This window comes from Neomonachus schauinslandi, chromosome 3, assembly GCF_002201575.2.
Source record: "Neomonachus schauinslandi chromosome 3, ASM220157v2, whole genome shotgun sequence".
NCBI lineage: Eukaryota > Metazoa > Chordata > Mammalia > Carnivora > Phocidae > Neomonachus > Neomonachus schauinslandi.
This window is the reverse complement of record NC_058405.1, coordinates 40,621,623-40,627,435: the sequence shown is the minus strand read 5'-3', so window position 1 is coordinate 40,627,435 and position 5,813 is coordinate 40,621,623. Positions and strand designations below refer to the sequence as shown.

General features: G+C 34.3%; 1 pseudogene; it reads left to right on the top strand.

Moving 5' to 3' along the window:
- The first annotated feature begins 3,670 nt into the window (after nt 1-3,670).
- On the top strand, nt 3,671-4,152 carry LOC110587759 (annotated as a pseudogene).
- The last annotated feature ends 1,661 nt before the right edge of the window (nt 4,153-5,813 follow it).

Genomic DNA, 5,813 nt, shown 5'->3' with positions numbered 1-5,813 from the left:
GCTTATCCTCTTAATCATGTGCAACACATTGACTGAGCTTCATTTAGTTCAAAGTGCCTTTCAGAAGCCTGAACTGAATCCGAGCTGTGGAAAATCTTACATTCTCAGAGTATAAAACATATTTAGTTCACATCCTTTATGTTGTATGACATCTTCAGAAAATTTGAAGTGCTTCTAAGTACAGAAAATGAAAATCTGGATAAGGCCCAAATAGGTCACGGTTTCAATGACTGGCTATTTCCATTACATTCACAGCAAATTCAAATAATAAGAAAGCAAACACAGTATATACAATTTTAATCGAAACCTTTTTCCTTATATAACATTTAAATTTATATAGATCTATATGGTTTGGAAAAAAATACTTTAAACTTCATGAAGATACATTGCTGAGTGAAGTGTTAGATTGTTTTTTATAGTATGGGGGATATTCAAATTATTCCCCACCCCCATTGAGGTGGCAATAGATTGATGCTGTGTGAGATCAGGGAATTTTAAGCTATTGCACTCAAGTGAAACCCAATAAATTTAAAAAAGTATTTATTCACTGTAAAGTTGAGAAAACCTAATGGTTATCAAGAATTTTGAATAAGTGAATTTGAAACCTATAGATTTTAGAAAGGATATTAGGTGCAATTGTATGGAATTGTCGGATTATTGATTGTTGGCTACTAAAATAACCATGATAAGCATTCTGTAATGTATATAAATGTCAAATCATTATGTTGCACATCTGAAATTAATATAATATTGTATGTTGGTTATACCTCAATTAAAAATAAATAGCAAAATAAATAAAATAACATAATAAAACTTCCGTGACTCAAAAATATAGGTACTATTTTCTTTTTTCCATCTTCCTTCTTTCCTTCCCTTTTTTCCATTTACCTTTCTTTCCTAACTCCCCCCTAACTCCTACAACAGCCCAAATATGTCTAATGGGTATTCTTGTCTTCTCTTGTTGATTTACAGGAGTTCCTCTAGAAAATAATTTGGCAAGCTTGTTTCTGTAAAGGACCAGATAATAAATATTTAAAACTTTCTGGAGTATACAACTTTGTCTTAAATACTTAACTGTTATAACAGCATGAAAGCTGTCATAGGTAATACAGCAGCAAATGAGTGTGGCTGTGTTGCCATCAAATTCTGTTTACAATAGGCCATTGGCCAGATTTGACCCATAGGCTATAGCCTGCTGAAACCTAATGTACATAAGGAAAAATCAGTGAGAACAATGTCAAGAATAGTGAGAGAAAAAAGATAGTGAGATAAGCACAAAAATTATCAGAAACTGACAGAGAAAACCCAGAAGTTTAATCGTGGAGTTATGAAAGATAAAATTATAAAATTGATAGAAATGAGTTTAAGAGAATATCTTTGTGATCCAATCCATCAAAGTCATAATGCAAACAAAGAAAGTGGTCAGCAAACAAAAAACCTGATGAATTCAGACATTTTGTTCAAAAAAAAAAAAACATATAGAAAATTAAAATACTAAGAATTTAATAGGAAAAGATAATTTTAATGAATATAATTAACAAGGGCCTAGCCTAATATCTAGAACAACAAACTGGTAGTGTCTTAAATGTAATTCATTTAAAAAAAAAAAAAAAAAAAGGAAAAGTTGAAGAGTAATTAATTTAAAAATTTTTGGACAGTTTTAAAATACCTTTTTTTTTTTCTGGATAGTGAAGGTTTTCAAAATTATCAGGAGTTTAAGGCTATAACAGAAAAGATTCAGATTGAAGAAAATCATACTCCTCAAGTTTTGATAATTTTATCTTCAAAGGAAAGAGAAATATACCCATGTTTAATTCTGACACATTGAGCCTATCAAAGGCCATGATTTAATAGTGATGCCTACATAAACAAGTTACCATGAGGTGGTCAGAATGCAGCTCAAATAACAGAATTATGAAGATAATAACATGTGTTGAATTTATTTTTAATTTCAATAAAGTATGTATTTATAAAGACTTTATTAGTTTGTTTTTTCATTGACTATAAATGAGGATATATGTATGTGAGAATATAAATGAGTGTATATGCGTACATATATGTATGTGTGAAATATATTTAGTATATTTTAAATATATACATATGCATTTATGTATGTATGTGCTAATAAGAAAGAGTAAGAAAAACAACTATTAGGGAATCAAAGATAGAGGTAAATAGCAGCTGTAACTAATGTGCTCCAAGATGATGTATTAGTTATAAATCTCAAAGGGAAGAGTTAGCAGTGCAGTCATTATCCCTTGAAATAAAATTTCTAGATGACTGGACTAATTTTAGAGAGATATTGCTAAGATATACATAAGTTTCCAATTATAACAATATAACAATATAAGTAGGTCAATATATCACAATGACAGAACAATAGGTTAGGTACTTCTGGTCTCATAAAATTCAGAGAAAACATCCTTTCTGGGAAATCTACCAAGACTAAAAACAATAAAATCTATATGAAAGTAAAGAACTTAAAACACCAGTGATAAAACGAATAAAACTTTATTATAAAAGGAAACTAAATTCCACTTTATATTATCTTCGATAGCAAAAATAGATATTATGACCCAACCAAGAAACAACTGACAAAAACCCGGATCCTGATACCTCAGCCAATATGAGACTATTTTTCTTCCTTCTTTCCTTCCTTCCATCCTTTTTTCCTCCCTTCCTCCCTCCCTCCCTCCCTTGATCCCTCCCTCCTTTCCTCTCTCCATTTCCCCCTTCCCTCCCTCTGTCCATTATCTCTCTCTTTCTCTTCCTTCCTTCCTCCCACCCTTCCTTCTTTTCTTCCTGTCTCCGTTTTACTTTTAGGTTTGGTTTGAATATTCAAATCTTATCAAAATGCAAAATTTTTATCTGGTAAATATCCTTTAAATTAAAAAGGTAGCCCTGACAAGTGTAAAAATAAAGAAAAGAATAAAAAAGAGTAATGAAGAAACGTATTTAAACATGTGTAATAAGAACATGCCATCCATTTTACTATGTTTGTACTTTTTTTTTTAAAGATTCTATTTATTTATTTGACAGAGAGAGAGACAGCGAGCGAGGTAACACAAGCAGGGGGAGTGGGAGAGGGAGAAGCAGGCTTCCTGCCGAGCCGGGAGCCCGATGCGGGGCTCGATGCCAGGACCCTGGGATCACTACCTGAGCCGAAGGCAGACACTTTACAACTGAGCCACCCAGGAGCCCCTGTTTGTACTTTTTAAAAATTTATACAATTTTGTATACTTTGTGTATTGACTGCATAAAAACCTGATATATACACATATGAATTGTGATTTTGTATTTTAGAAGCAATTACTTAAATTCTCCATCACTCTAAATATTTGTGGGAATGTGATTAGTTAAATCCGTAAGATTTCCTAAACTCTGGGTAAATACTGAAACTATTTGGACAAACTGTTAATATTTAAACCATTGTAAAGAAACTAATTTATCAAATTAATAATGTTGATATTTAAAAAGTATGAATAATATCAAGTATCTGTTTCTGAATCCAGCAAATGTTAGTGAATTTTTTAAAAAATATACAATCTCACCCCTTCTAGCTGCCATTTTGCGTCCCCGCATGTGTGCACCTAATCTCAGCTGGTCCGCCGGAGACCTTCTGAGAGCCAACCCTGTTCCCCCCGCGCGATCCCATTTCCGCTTCAACGAGATGAAAGAAACTATCACGAACCAGGAGAAACTCGCCAAACTGCAAGCACAAGTGCGCGTTGGTGGGAAAGGAACTGCTCGCCGAAAGAAGGTGGTTCATAGAAGGGCTACAACCGATGATAAAAAGCTTCAGTTCTCCTTAAAGAAGTCAGGGGTGAACAATACCTCGGGTATTGAAGAAGTGAATATGTTTACAGACCAAGGAACGGTGATGCACTCTAACAACCCCAAAGTTCAGGCGTCGCTGGCCGCAACACTTTCACCATTCCAGGCTACGCTGAGACAAAGCAGCTGACAGAAATGCTACCCAGGATCTTTAACCAACTTGGTGCAGACAGTCTGACTAGTTGAAGAAGACTGGCTGAAGCTCTGCCCACACAATCTGTGGGTGGAAAAGCACCACCTGCTACCAGAGAGGGTGACGATGAAGTTCCAGATCTTGTGGAGAATTCTGATGGAGCTTCCAAGAATGAAGCAAACTGAATTGAGTCAACTTCTGAAGAAGCTAAAACTTGAAGTAGTTAACTGGGAGCTGCTATTTTATATTATGACTGCTTTTTAAAATTTTGTTCATGGATCTGATAAAATCTAGATCTCTAATATTTTTTAAGCCCAAGCCCCTTGGACACAGCAGCTCTTTTCAGTTTCTGCTTATACACAATTCATTCTTTGCAGCTAATTAAGCTGAAGAAACCTGGGAATAAAGTTTGAAACAAGGTTAATAAAGTTCTTTGCCTAGGGAGAAAAAAAAAAAATATATATATATATAAAATCTCCCCAAATCTCAAATTCAAGCACCCTAGACTCTCTCCATCTCTGATCTTCTTAGGTAACTTATTCTAGAAACTACACTGCAGTAATTCTTCATCCTATGGGGAGCTCCAGCCAGTAGATACTAGCAGTTTTTCTTTGCCCATAATCCCTAAATCCTCAATTTCTTCCTTACCTAGATTTGATTCCATGGTGCATCATTAATAATTCTCATCTCTCTTCTGACACCCTCTGCCACACTAGACTGTAAAATCGCACCGTTCTCAAACTCAGCGCTTCACTTATCCACTGTTCACACAAACAGCTAAACCTGGATGGAATAGAATACATCCTGCAGTGAGTTCCTGAACTTTATATATAAACATGTTTCATGTAATTCCCAAACTGTTCACACTGGATATATTTGTCAAGTCAATTTCATCTCTCAATTTTAAAAATAGAAGTTTTACATCTTTTTTTTTTTTTTTTTTGTCTTCTTATTCTGTACCCCTCTGCTTCTTTATACTGCAGAGGTTTTTCAATCTGGCATTCATAAGGCTTCTGGCGTCTTTGGAGGAAATTCAGGTTTTCATAAACTTGACTGAAAAAATAAAATAGAAAATGTTGACTAATATCTAACTAAAACTTAACTTTCTCTTTAACTGTAAATATAGACAACAAACCATTGTTGTTTTAACGAAGTCTGTGACTTTGTCATCAATAGAAAATTCATATATTTAATGTCACATTATAGTTGTTACAAGAAATATTTTGAATTATGTATATTTTTATCACTACTTCTGAGTAATTTAGCTTTAAAATCTGCTCAGCCCTGTAACTTAATACACATTAAATTTTAAAAATGCATTCATTATTATGTAAAATTAGTTCCTATTAACATTTTGGAAACTATTCAGTAATTTTTCAGTATAACTGGTTTTCTTGTAATCTTATGTATTTTATTTTATGAATTTGTGAGAAGGAGTGTACCAGAGTACTAAAAGATCCATCACACACACACATGCGCACACACACAAAATTAGGATTTTTTGACTGCTGACCTAAATTCTTAATTCACAGAAACAAAGAAAACAGAAGTGAGTTATTTCATCTTTACCCTCAGAATCTATTCATCTATTTGATCCTGTGTCCTTATTTTCCACTTTATTTCCAGTTAAAATGATGATTCTGTACTAGCTACTAAGGTCAAACATTTCATTTATGCATGGTATTCTCTTCTCTCACCTGCTTAAGAAATCTGTCCTTGAGGGGCGCCTGGGTGGCTCAGTCGGTTAAGCGTCTGCCTTTGGCTCAGGTCATGATCCCAGGGTCCTGGGATCGAGCCCCGCATCGGGCTCCCTGCTCCGCGGGAAGCCTGCTTCTCCCTCTCCCAC